The sequence below is a fragment of the Solanum dulcamara genome, chromosome 12 (genome assembly GCF_947179165.1).
Source record: "Solanum dulcamara chromosome 12, daSolDulc1.2, whole genome shotgun sequence".
Taxonomy (NCBI): Eukaryota; Viridiplantae; Streptophyta; class Magnoliopsida; order Solanales; family Solanaceae; genus Solanum; species Solanum dulcamara.
In genome coordinates, this window is record NC_077248.1 from 33,658,367 (window position 1) to 33,672,101 (window position 13,735).

At 37.4% G+C, this 13,735-nt stretch overlaps 1 pseudogene; it reads right to left on the minus strand.

Moving 5' to 3' along the window:
* Positions 1–3,008: 3,008 nt before the first annotated feature.
* On the minus strand, positions 3,009–3,128 carry LOC129877903 (5S ribosomal RNA; annotated as a pseudogene).
* Positions 3,129–13,735: the final 10,607 nt, after the last annotated feature.

A 13,735-nucleotide genomic window follows, 5' to 3' on the forward strand; every position in this document is an offset into this window, starting at 1 on the left:
TGCATGCTTTTATGACTCACAGAGTACAGGTACAGGTTTCCAATTTTGATAGTTTATCCCCTGTTTCTCTACTTCAGATATGCTTCCAGTTGTATTATGTTATGTTTTACATACTCATTACATATGTCGTACTGACCCCCTTTTCTTTGGGGGGCTGCTTTTCATACCTGCAGGTACAGGTACGGGTTTTGGGAGTCCGTCAGCTTAGGATTCTGCTTAGCTCAGCTGGAAAAGGCTCCATTGTATCAGAGCCTAGTTTTGGCACTAGCAGCTGATGTATATCATCATTTTATTTATTCAGGAGTTCGGCGGGGGCCCTGTCCTGCCATATGTTGTTATTATTATTTTTAGAGGTCTGCAGACATGTATATGTGGAGTGTATATGTCAGTTTAGTTCAGCTGGGTCTATATGATATATTCTACATGTTGTTATGTTATGGCAGCCTCATCGGCTTGCGTGCCCTGTCATGTTGTGATACAAACGAAAAGGGCTACATGTATATGTAAATATTATCGCCTAGTGGGGCTCTGTTACATGATATTGTTTCATTTACAGTTCAACTTGACCACAACTGATAGTTAAGTATACGGGGGGGGGGGGGGGGTTCCAGGTCGAACCCCAGTCGTGGCCTATGGGGTTGGGTCGTGACAGAAGTGGTATCAGAGCAGTTCGTCCTTGGATTGTCTGCAGACCGTGTCTAGTAGAGTCTTGGTTATCAATGTGTTGCGTGCCACATCTATAAACAAGAAGCTACAAGATATTGAGAATGTTACCTTTCTTCTACATCTGAGATCGTGCTTTAGATCCGAGTCATAGAAAAATTCCTTATACTAACCGTGGATCTTAACAGAAGGACGACATCAATCAAAAGAAGTAATTGATGATATGGAAAGTTATGAAGCATGCAGGTAAGTAAAGTAAAGCCACAGAAGATATCCGTTTGGGAAGGTATTGAACTAATATTGAAATGTAAAGTTTAAAATCTGAAAGGAAGGCAAACAGGAAATGCCACAGATGCAGTTTGAAGTTGGACATATGAGGTAAGTCCAGTATTTTTATATTATTGTTAATATTGAAAGTCCCGTGTGGCTGCGGTGTAAGATGATATTGAAAGCCTTGTGTGGCTGTGATGGGATATAAATATATATATGTGTTGGCCATGTGAGGCGTTGTTGGTATTTTCTGCATGCAGGTTATGGGATAGTAAGAAGTGTAGAGGAAACTCTGCCGAATTTTTCCCAGAACGGGGAAAAGGGAAATGAAACATAGATTTTTGAGATATGTTAGAAGTCGATACCAAGTACCCGTACTGTGTTCAACTAAAGCTGTAAGAGGTACCCTTCAGATCGTCGATAAGGGGCACCCTTTTCACTTGAAGAATTTTGTTTCAGAGGAACAAAAGCTTATTTAAGTAGTAAAGTTCAGACTATGGTATTTCCAGTCGTATTTGTACCATAGGAATATAAACAGAGGGCTCAGGGTGAATGATAAGATGTCTCGCGAATGAGTTTCACTCTTTTTGGAAAAAAAATACCATGCCCTCAACTCCTATTGTAAATTAGACGAGTTGTTCATAACTTAAAGATAAACTCGGAATGAGACCAGGAGGGTCAAGTATTGACATGAGTACTGTGATGTTTCAGAGATTCTGGGTTCTTTCAACAATGGTTGAAAAATGATTTATGATAACAGTTTATAGTTCTCCACCGACTAATTGGGAAAAGAACTCCTAACAGAAGCATCTCAAGGAGATGTCAGGGACTGAATACAAATACGAATTAAAAGGGGGATATGTAAGTATGAATTGAACAGTGTGATACGAGTATGCAGGGATAAAGTGGAACCACTAGTAAGACGCACTTAGTATGCGTTGACTAAGTTAAAGGCTTGTGTTGAGAATGCAGTAAGAGCATGGCTCTTAAGATATAAAAAAAATGACGCGTGTACACAACGTCGCCCCAGAAATAGTGGAACCCTTAAGGGACGAGGACGACAAACTTAAAGAATAATTGGTGTAACCTACATTCACCCCAAGGAATAAAGGATATAGGTTTTGGTGAAGCTACTACTTCAAGAAAACCTTAAATAGTTATTGTCGGAATACTAGATGCCTAATTGGAATTGGAACAACTATAGGTGCTGAGTAATTCTTGGAAAAGAAAAAATAGAAGGTGGCCTTGAATGAGTTGTCCCCTGGGTCACGTTATTCAAGTACCGATTAGTAGACAAGACATCACATTAGATATGGAAAGGTTTTTGTCGCTTTGTAATTTAGTCAAGGCTCCGTACGCAGGTAGTCAGGTTATAAAATATGCAGATAGACGGAGACATGATGCAGTATCAAATAGATTGGTGAAAGGAATTGGACAAAAATTGAGATTGGACATAGAGATGTAGAACAAAGTACAGACAAATGAAAGTACGAGTACCCTCTAAAGGGGGGAAGTTAATGAGAAAATGGCAAAAGTAAGGTGAAGAAAAACGATATGGGAATATATCTGAGATGGACGTCTAAACTTCAATAAGATATCTTGCCGAACCAAGTTGGAAACGTCCGGAAGCTACCAATAATTGGATAGAAGCCAGAATGCTACATAAGGAAGCCTTAAGAAGTTTGTGACGAGATCTTGAACAACATAACACTAGAGGCGACTGCGTATAAATACAGAAGAATGTACCAATGAAAGGATATCAAATAATTCAAGAGACACTATGAAGGATAATGACAATATGCTAGACCAAAAGCCAAAATGTTGGTTATAGAGTTAGTCGCAAATGATGTTGCGGTAGATAAATAACCAAAGAAAAAGAAATAGAAAGCCTCCTGTGGTAGAAAATAAGGAGAACACAAAGTGAATAGAGTATAGTGGAGCTAAAGGTCTACGCCGATACTGGATGCAAGATAACAGATGAAAGGACAGGGCAAAACATAAAGACTCGCGAGATAACGCTGAGGTAAATCTGAAGCTAAGTTGAGTGCCCCACATATTATGGCAAGGATTACAATGAAACGCGACACGAAGACTTCCCAGGGAGGTCACCCATCCCAGTATTACTCTCGTCCTAGCATGCTTAACTTCGAAATTCTGATGGAACTTAATGCGTTAGTGTTGGTATGATCACGCGAGATGGAAGAATCTGAACTAGCGACGGAGAAACGAGATGAGATTATGTACCTAGAGTATTATAAGATACGTTAAGGAAATTGTAACAAGGGATTAAGCAAAACAAGAAGGATTAGCTAACTGAAGACGCACTCAAATGCCCTAGCTCTTCAGCATAGAACCAGTTAATGAGAGGAAAACCACAGAATGACTATATGGGCCAGTGGGCGAGAGAATTTCGACACCACTTGGCAGCCAACTCTGAGGGCAAAAAAGCAAAACCCAAAAGGTAAAGGTACCAACTGATGTAATTTACGAATGATAGAAAGTAATACCCAAGGTCGAAAATTCCACAATATGACCAGGACTACGAGACTCACTTCGCACGCCAGCGCCAGATTACTCTGGAGGAAATATTACTTGTAGATTAACGATATTAACCCCTGCTCCTTCGATCAAAGGCTACATACTCAGCTAAGAAGGTGTAAAATTGTAGGGTAAAGGTGTGGTAGGACCTTACAGAGTCCCCATAGCTATTATCCCAAGCGGAGGAGCTCAAGTTGCAATTAACTACCGAGAGGTGCGAAGATAGGTTAAGCCAAACTATTGAGATGGAATTAGTACTACGGGTAATGTAAGACATGTCCATGATTGGACCAAAGACATACCCCAATATCAAATGTAATATAAGGGAGAGAAAGGCAAGGTAAGATATGAGAACTAATAAGATAGCACTGGGATATTTCTGGTACCCTCTCATAATCTTGTAAAGGTAAAGAATGACACAAGATAATGGGTCTAGAAGATTACAAGCGGGGGTAGCCAACCCTAAGGATGGAAAAAAAGGGAATAGAAGGACCCAAAAGATTGAATGCCAGTTAAAGTTCTTAAAAGAGTCGAGAAGGACTATACGAGGATAACGATTCCCAAGTTATTAACGTCATTACGCACCCATTTTATACTCTATAAGAGTAGGGTGCTATATGGGTTATTGGGAGTAGGCTAATAAATCAGCCCATTTGCTTCCAATCAAGAGCACCTATTCAACTAATATTAGGTGGAATTATACAACATGGAGGTAGTAAGGTTCCGTAAGGTTTCCCCTGCTAATATCTCAGATAGAGGGACTTTAATTATGATTAACATCAAGAGATCAGCCCAAGAAAAGCTCGGGAGCACAGATAGGTCTTCGTACCATATTTTTCCTTAAGCTGCTGAATCGACTGAGTATACTATTATATAGTTGGCTTTAGGAGCAACTGAGACGATCGTCCACCACTTATTAAGATTACCAACCATAATGGCTACCACTCTAGTATCCCAATGACTCCGTACAAGACTGGTAGAGTAAGACGTGTAAGTCCCCTATTAGATGGGTAGATGTTAGAAACACAAAGCTAAAAAAGCCCCGATATGATTAAGCAAGCTATTGACTAAAAGCCCAAAGTTGGCAGGAATGATATACAGATAATCGATATCGACATACAGAGTTCAAGTTGATGATTGGATGTTCATAATAGGATCACCCAAAAAAGGAGACTTAACCCAAAATATATTAGACTGTATCAAGTTACTCATAAGGTGGGCAACGTGGCTGGTAAGTTGAGCTTACCACCTCATTTGGAAACTATACACCCAGTCCATCAGATAAGAATGCTTCGCAAGGGTACTGACGAGTCACCTAGGGTATATTCCATAAATAAGGTCCAGAAGATGGAATCCTGTGGGGAAAAACCTATCGCCATCTTAGATCGGCAAACTGGAAGATTGTAGACTAAAGACGTGCCTTTCAGCAAGATACGATAGAAAAACCAAAACCAGAAAGAGGATGATCGGAGAACTGAAGAGAACATGAAATACAAGTATCCGCACCTGTAACCGATATTTACAGGTAACCCCGACTTCTGAAATACGTATACGAAGTACTTGTAGGGAAGTATGTGTTAAGGAGATCGTAAAGAATCTCCCTACGATTTGTATAAGGTACTAAGAGGAGTTTTGTCAAACATTCGGGGGTGTCTTCTAAAGGGGGGAAGGATGTTACACCCTACCCTTTTTAAACTCGGAATGTCTCCTAAGTTCCTTGGACGTTATCATGTGAGCCGGATATGCTACGACACTATCAAACGACTCTAAGGAAGGGAGAATGTGATACCCCATAGTAGAGAAGGTTGGAGATGAAGTTATAAGAATCCGGAAGGAATTAGAGGCCAAGTAATGAGTCGTAGGACTCGATTTACCTACGTAAGTTACTAACTTAGAAGTCCTACACACTTAAGCTACTTGAGTACCGTCGAGCTTAAGTAGCAAGGATTACACGGGTTCTTAAAATAAGATGAGATTACGAACCCACAAGGAAGAGAAAAAGACAACACATGGCAGCCTAGGAAGGCAACATATGGCAGCACCTCAAGCAAGCAGGTGACCCACCTGCTTGGGGTCAAGTAGGTGACCCACCTGCTTGGGGGAGGTGGACCCTACTACCACGTGGCAGCACCTTATTGGCAGCATGCATACGTGGCCCAATAAGGGCTAGACACGTGTCACCCTATGGGGCTAACATGTTTCACCTCCAAAGCCACCCTATATATGTATGTTAAGTGACTAAGGAATTCATTCCTTATCTTAAAACTTAGCCAAAAGCTGAAAAAGGTTGAGAGCAAAGAAACATAGCTACGGATGGCTTCCTTTCAAGGTAAGTTCTAATTTTCCTCCATGAATTAATTATCTACGGTGTTCATCAACACGTGGAGGTGTATATATGTATCTTACGATGTCTACGAAATTAATTCTTCAGCTTGTAACTTGAGAGAAAGTTGAAAGAACAAAGAGTGAAAACGTTAAAAACTAGTTAACAAACCCGTTTTTGGAGGGGACAGTTGTTAGTAATATTAGTATAACTTCTTGTGTATAGCTTCTTTTTAGGTGATTCAATATGTTTTGGAAATTTATTTCATAGGTCTATAACTTTCATTTAGACTTTGAAATCCATTTTTGCTTTTAGCTTCTCTAAAAAGGGTGATGAAGTGTAGAGGAGGTACTCCTCAGATTTTGGTTTTAGAAATCTTACACGGATTTCTGTTGGTGTTTTGGGCATATCATTTTGTACAAAATTGATGTAGGGGTGATTCTAAATTTTATACGACCCTAAGACACATGTCTATAACTTTCATGAGAACGTAAATCCTATTTCCCTCCATTACCCCTTTGGAACGAAGCGATAAGGTAAAATAGTAAGCTGTCCAGAATTCACGTTTTGATAGTTTTGAGTGAGTTGTTGCTGCAGGGGTGTAATGTATTGTTGAAGGGCCTAAATGCATTCTAAAAGGGATGTGGATACTGATGGTTGCAGCCACACGACCCCTCGTTGCGTATAATAAAAGGCATTACAAAATAAAGGCTAGACGCCCTATTATGATATCGTATTTTTGAATAAGTCGTTTGGAGTTTATGTTGTATATTGTTGGTGTGGATTACTTAAACATATGCTACAGGTTATTGTTGTTGGTTGGCTGTAGGTCTTAGGGAACTAATTGGAAATTTGGATAGGGCACATTATAGGGGAAGTGCTTCCCAATTTTCGTTAACGCCTTAACAAACTAAAGAACTAGTCGAGGAAACGACTAAGGAAATAGATTCCATTAATACTAAGGTGTAACCTAAGATGTTGGAAAGCTAAGATTAGTTGATATTCATATTACTTTCATATTGAATAGGTTCAGAGGACGACGAGACGAGCAGGATAAAGAGTAACTTCCAAGAGGTATGTGAAGCTTCTCTTGGTATGTTTTTGGTATAGGTATGTAAAGCCTATCTTTTCTATTTTGGCATATCTTAGATGTAAACAGGATATGATATGAGCTTTTGGGGTAATTCCATTCCCAGGTTCTGAATATGACTTCAGGACCCTCACTCACTTTTGAATGTTAAACTTTAAAGTAGTAAGCTGCTATCTTCGAGTCTTCTATATGACTGTATAACAATTGATTCGACTAAACTCTTGTTTGAAAAAAAGAAAGGCTTTGAGATAATCGAAGCTTGGAGTGATATAAGATATTTCACATTGGCATACGCCTAAGATTTCTAAAAACTCCTTTTTACATAGTCCTTAGTGACAGTTAGAGAGTATACGTCAGATACCTTCTGCCCTGATCCCCATGTGATGGTTCACTTGATGACTTCATTGAGTCTCAGATAATAATTTAAACTGTGTTTTGTTTCTCACTACTCTACTCGTGTATACTGTAACACTTCTTTCATCGAGTTCCGGGCCAGGTCCGTTATCATGCACAACTCACTGTATTATCTACCAAGCCCTTCACTAGAGAGTCGGGTACGTATGTATATATATATGATGATGATGTGTTGTAATAAGGTGACGATGGAGCGGGGCCTTATACTGATACTACAGATATGATTCACCGGATCCCTAAAAGGGCCGGCTATATTGTATAATTTGAGCATGCATGCTTTTATGACTCACAGAGTACAGGTACAGGTTTCTAATTTTGATAGTTTATCCCCTGTTTGTCTACTTCAAATATGCTTCCAGTTGTATTATGTTATGTTTTACATACTCATTACATATGTCGTACTGACCCCCTTTTCTTTGGGGGGCTGCTTTTCATACCTGCAGGTACAGGTACGGGTTTTGGGAGTCCGTCAGCTTAGGATTCTGCTTAGCTCAGCTGGAAAAGGCTCCATTGTATCGGAGCCTAGTTTTGGCACTAGCCACTAATGTATATCATCATTTTATTTATTCAGGGGTACGACGGGGGCCTTGTCCAGCCATATATTGTCATTATTATTTTTAGAGGTCTGCAAACATATATATGTGGGTTGTATATGTCAGTTTGGTTTAACTGGGTCTATATGATATATTGTACATGTTTTTATATTATGGCAGCCTCGTCGACTTGCGTGCCCTGTCATTTTGTGATACAAACGAAAAGGGCTACAGGTATATATAAATGTTATCACCCAGTGGGGCTCTGTTATATGATATTATTTCATTTATAGTTCAACTTGACCACAACTGATAGTTAAGTATATGGGGGGTCTAGGTCGGACCCCAGTCGCGGCCTATGGGGTTGGGTCATGAAACAAACCTATGATAATGACTATGATTTATGAAATTATGATTTCTATATTATGTATGTATTCCGTGGTATTTAGCTTAGCACCGAATGTGAAGTTTAGGTGGGGGCTCAAAATTAGGGGTCCTTATATAAAGTCTCTTGTCTCATAACTACGTGCCACCGTAGGATTGCCTTTTTGGCCTAGCTAGTGGATCCACATATAGCATATGCATGACCCGCCTAGTGGGATAGAGTCTATCTTAGCAAGTAGATTCCCCTTTCCTCTGATGTAGGGGCAAATATTGGGATTCCATGTTATAGCTCGCATGGTCTTATTATCGGTTATGGTTCCTATCCACATATGTATGGTCCTTGTTATGTTTTAAATAACTAATCCTATCTTTTACTTTATATGATACTCTTATGGTTTATTATGCATTGATCCTTCTTAAAGACTACTTATGATTTTTACTACTTCTCCTATCATGCTATTTAAAATGGTCATTTGCACAAACATGGTTTTCTATGCATTGCATTGCCTACATACTTAGTAAATTCCAATGTACTAATGCATACTTTTTGCCTACATTATCTCATAATGTAGGGGTTGAGGTTGAATATCATATTCCTCTACGTGGCTAGTTAAGCCTTTCTATCGGCGGTGTTTATAGCAAGTCCTCATCTATCGGGGATTAGTCATCGATTTGGTTATTGTTTCAAAGACTTTTGTTATGTTTCATATTGAGGGTGAGCTAGGGACATGTCTTAGCCCCCACCCATGTTCATGAGTAGAGGCATCTAGTTGGACAAATGTTTTGAGTTTATGTTGTCATGTGACATTCTTAAATTTCTATTTATAGTTTAGACTTTCTTATGATGTTTTTGCTTTTATTTTACCTTGTGTATGCTTATGATAAGTACAAGAAGCTTAGTTGGAGCCCTTTGGGGTTTCGATCGCTGTGTTATGACTAGGCCCTAGGTCGGGTCATGACAAACTTGGTATTAGAGCACAAGGTTTTTCAAGTGTCCTAGGGTGTCTAACATGCTGCGTCAAGTTGAGTCTTATTCATGGGTTTGAAGTGCACCACACTTATGAGTAGGAGGCTATGAGGCATTTTAGGAATTCTCACTTCTCTTAATGATCTATGTCGTGTGATAAAGTGGTACTTTAAGACCTTTCTTTCTTACGATTGGTCCTTGCGATTTTTCAGAACATGCCTCCGAGAAGACAAATCCCTTAAGCAAATAAGTCTATTTTGATATAAATTGACAGTTATTGCACTAAATTGAAGAGTTTTTCCATGAATACTCCTATTTTGATTTCTAGGGTTCATGATGAAAATTATAGGTATTTTCAATTTTACTTCCAAATGATATTATCTTTATCGATTATATATGGGATGATATAAAATTTATGATCATGCATGTTTTCAAGTCCATTTCATGATTTTCAAATCAATTGATCATGCATTCATGTCTTACCCTAATTTCAAGTTCAAGCTATGGTCATGAATTTTCAAAGTATGAATTATAATTACGTATTTCAATTATGATATGTTTATGTATGTATGATTTGTAATGTGGAAGGACAATACCCGCATTGCACCAATGTTATGAAAAATGAGCTACTATATGATTTTAAACATATGATAATGACTATGATATATGAAATTATGATTTCTATGTTATGTATGTATTCCGTGGGATTTGACTTAGCACCGAATATGGAGTTGAGGTGGGGGCTCAAAATAAGGGGTCCTTATATAAAGTCTCTTGAGGATGGGTCGTATACACAAGTAATTCATAAACTTTGGAGACTTGAATTTTGCAGGTTTTTGCGACCAGCAGAACGAGCCTTGAGAACGGGCCATTCCTGAGAGGACGGGTCATATACAATGGTCTTTCGTAAACTTCAGAAGCTATATTTTAGGCTCTTTTCTCTAGACTGCAAGAAGGGTCATTTGCACAACTCGTCGTTACAACGACGACCCGTATAAGGGTCCCATAGGGCCAATTTTCTAGATTTAATGAAGGGAAATTATGTCTTTTCCAAAGTTCGGTTCAATGAACCTAAACACTTTTATGGCCAAGTCCAAAGTCTAAAAATAGTCCTTTGTTCAAGACACCCTCCTATTCAATTCATTTTCTCAAAATTTCCAAGGCAAGAACTCACAAGGTCCCTTAAGATTTCTCTCCAAATTCAAGCTAGGGTTTTCAATTTCTTCAAGGTTCTTCTTCAATTTTTAGTGAATTCAAGCAAAGTGTGTAGGTTTTCATGCATGGTTCCATCCACCCATGGAGCCCAAATGGTTTCTCAACTTGATATTTCAAATCCTAAATGGAGAATTCTTATGGGCTTTTACATGATGATTCCAAATACATATATTGTGGTATATTTGAAGTTTGTTTACTTAAATTGATATATATTGACTCTATATTTAATGAAATGAATGATTTTGTTAGGGTTCTTATATGAGAGCTTGAAAGATAGTTTTAAAGTGTATAGGGTGGGTTGTTTTAAGATGTTTAATATGATGCATTTCTATCACTCTCATGCATTAAATGTATTTAAAAGTTATACGAAATGAACCACCTAGTCTTATGTTGAAATAAAGTTGAATAGAAAGTTTATGAAGCAAATACCTATTATTAAGGGAGTCTTGTGAAATGATTTAATGGTGATGAAGGTTCTTTTAGATAAAGAAAGGATCCAATGTGAAAGGACAATTCTCACATACTTGAATCAAATGAAATATTTTAATGAGCTATTTCACCGATGATGGTTTGATGTCTAAAGTTATACAATGCTTATGTTATTATGAAATTTAAATGTTATTCCGTGGGATTGATCTAGCACCGAATATAGCATGTATATGAGGACTTGACCTAAGGGGTCCTTAAGTAAAGTCTCATGCTTCATTAACTATGCGCCAGCATAGGAGCCCTTGCAGTCTATTTAGGCTAGTGTATCCATAATTAGCTCTTAAAGTCAAAGTTAAAGAAATGATTAAAGTTGACAGAGTTCTACCCGACAATAGTCTCCCCGTGCAACGTAGGAGGTTATGTAAGAATCCATGTAATAGCTCGCATGGTCTTAAATATCGGTTAAGGTCACTTTCCTACAAAATGATTGTTTTAAGGATTCATATGATGATTTCTCATGTATGCATTCACTTATGCGTATTGCCTATATATGTCTCTCTCTTATGTTTTTGATTTCATAGCACACTCACATACTTAGTACATTCAAAGTACTAACACATACTTTTGCCTATATGATATCACCATGTAGGGACTAACGTCGCTCTACACTCTCCTCCTCGTGGCTAAGTTGAGCGTTGAAGGCTACAAATTTGGTGAGTTCCCATGTTCTGGAAACGACACACCTATCTTATCTAGACATTTAAATTAAGTTTGGTATTTTGACTCAATTTTGAGGGTGAGTTAGGAATATGTCTTAACCCCCGCCAAGTCTTAATGTAGAAGGTATTTTTGGACATAGTAAAGGATGTTATGTTAGCTTTGACTCTTATTAATGAGAAGTCTCTTAGTCCCTATATCCCTTATGCTTTTCCTCTTGATTTTTTTTATCATTACCAATAAAATTCTTAATGAATGTTAAGAGGTTTGGGTGAGATACCTTCGGGTGTCTCATTCTCCGTGTCACGTCTAGGCTCTAGGCTTGGGTCGTGACACCATCACGGCATGTGAAATCATGTTGTGATAAGTTGATATCAGAGCGTTAGGTTGACCAACATCATTGGTATGAGGGAAATTGTAACATCTCCTAAAAACGTTGTATACGATATTTCAATTCTCTCTTAAAAATGATATAGCCTCTGTAATTTGAGCATAACTTTTTATAGGATTGTCCAAATTGGGTGATTCAAATTTTTAAGTAACGACAAGATCATTACCTACAACTATTGTGAAGACCATAATTTAAGTTTCGAAGGTTAAGTAGGTAAAATAAATTAATTATTGTAAGACAGTGTGCTGTGATGAAATGGAGTGTTTGTAGAAGAAAATTCATATCTTACTGTATGATATTCCAAATTGGTTGATTATTGAACTACATGAAACTAGACTTCTATATCTATAATTCTTATGAAGACACCAAATCCTAATAAGGAATTTATCTTATTTAAAAGCAGCTCCGAAAAGGAGTATTCTGTCAAAGATAACTCATTTCACCTACCATGGAAAGATCTAGATACATTTGACATCACTCATGACATAAATTGTCCTCCAATTAACATCATCCATGGCATCATAATTTTCCACTAAATTTTCAGATTTTTCTTTATAATTATTTTCTTTATTATTAAGTCCCTCTTTCCTACCTATAAATACCCACCTTATTTCCTCATTTTATTCATCAAGCTTTCTTAAGCAAGTCTTCTCTCTATACACTTATTTACACTTTCTCAAATATAGTTTTAGTTTTTAGTAGTGAAGAAATACTATTCCGGTGATTCATATACTCCGGGTAGTACACAAAATGTTCCGGCCAGGAGAAAAACTAGGATTCAAGAGTGTTCATTAAGTCTTTCAGTTCCGACTAAAGCTTCGGATTCCAGGTATGTAAGGCTTCAATGAGAGTATTCCTTTCCACTCTCATGTCTAAATTATTTTGATTATATGATAAATTATATTTATTTTCTTTAAGCTATACTCTAAGTTATGTGGGTGTTTATCCATGGGTTCTTCCACCCATGTAGTCCAAAAACTCTTTCAATTAAGTCTCTTGATTTCAAATAATATTTTCTTATGGTAATTCTTATTTTTATTTAATAGTATGAATCATGGTTAAACTAATGATTATTGGTCTATTTTGATGTGACATAATTTCATATGTATGAATTGATGGTTTGCCAATAATTCCTCTATTCCTCTATTTAAAGGTTCTTGAAATTCATGGTGGGTTGCTTAAAACATAATTTTTAATTAATGGATTTCAAAGTATTTATGTATATTTATTTACATACATGTTTGCAAGTTGAAGTAATTTGAACCCACCTAGTTTTACTATATTTTCAATAAAGTTTGACTTGAAAGTCTGACTCCAAATGAATGTTTATGAAAGCAATATCTATGATCAAAAGGGAGTCTTATGAAATAAAAGAATGATGAAATAATATGAATAATAGATTCTTCATGCAATAAGGACAATTCTTGCATATTTGAATTACCAAATGTTTTAATGAGCTATTCCCGAATATGATATTTGAATTCTTAAGTTATATGCTATGAATATTTTAAAGTATTAAACTATTCCGTGGGATTGACTTAGCACCGAATGGGGCATTGAGGTGGGGTTCGGTAAGGGAATCCTAGTAGCAACCCCTTGTCTCATTAACTATGTGCCAATATAGGAGCCCTTGTAGGCTTAGGCTAATTGATCCATGAAAGTCCTTAAAGTTAAAGCTAAAGAAATGAATGAAATTGACGGAGTTCTACCTGACAAGTAGTCTCTCCAACCAACGTAGAGGGTTATATTAGATTCCATATAATAGCTCGCATGGTCTTAAATATCAGTTATGGTTATTTTC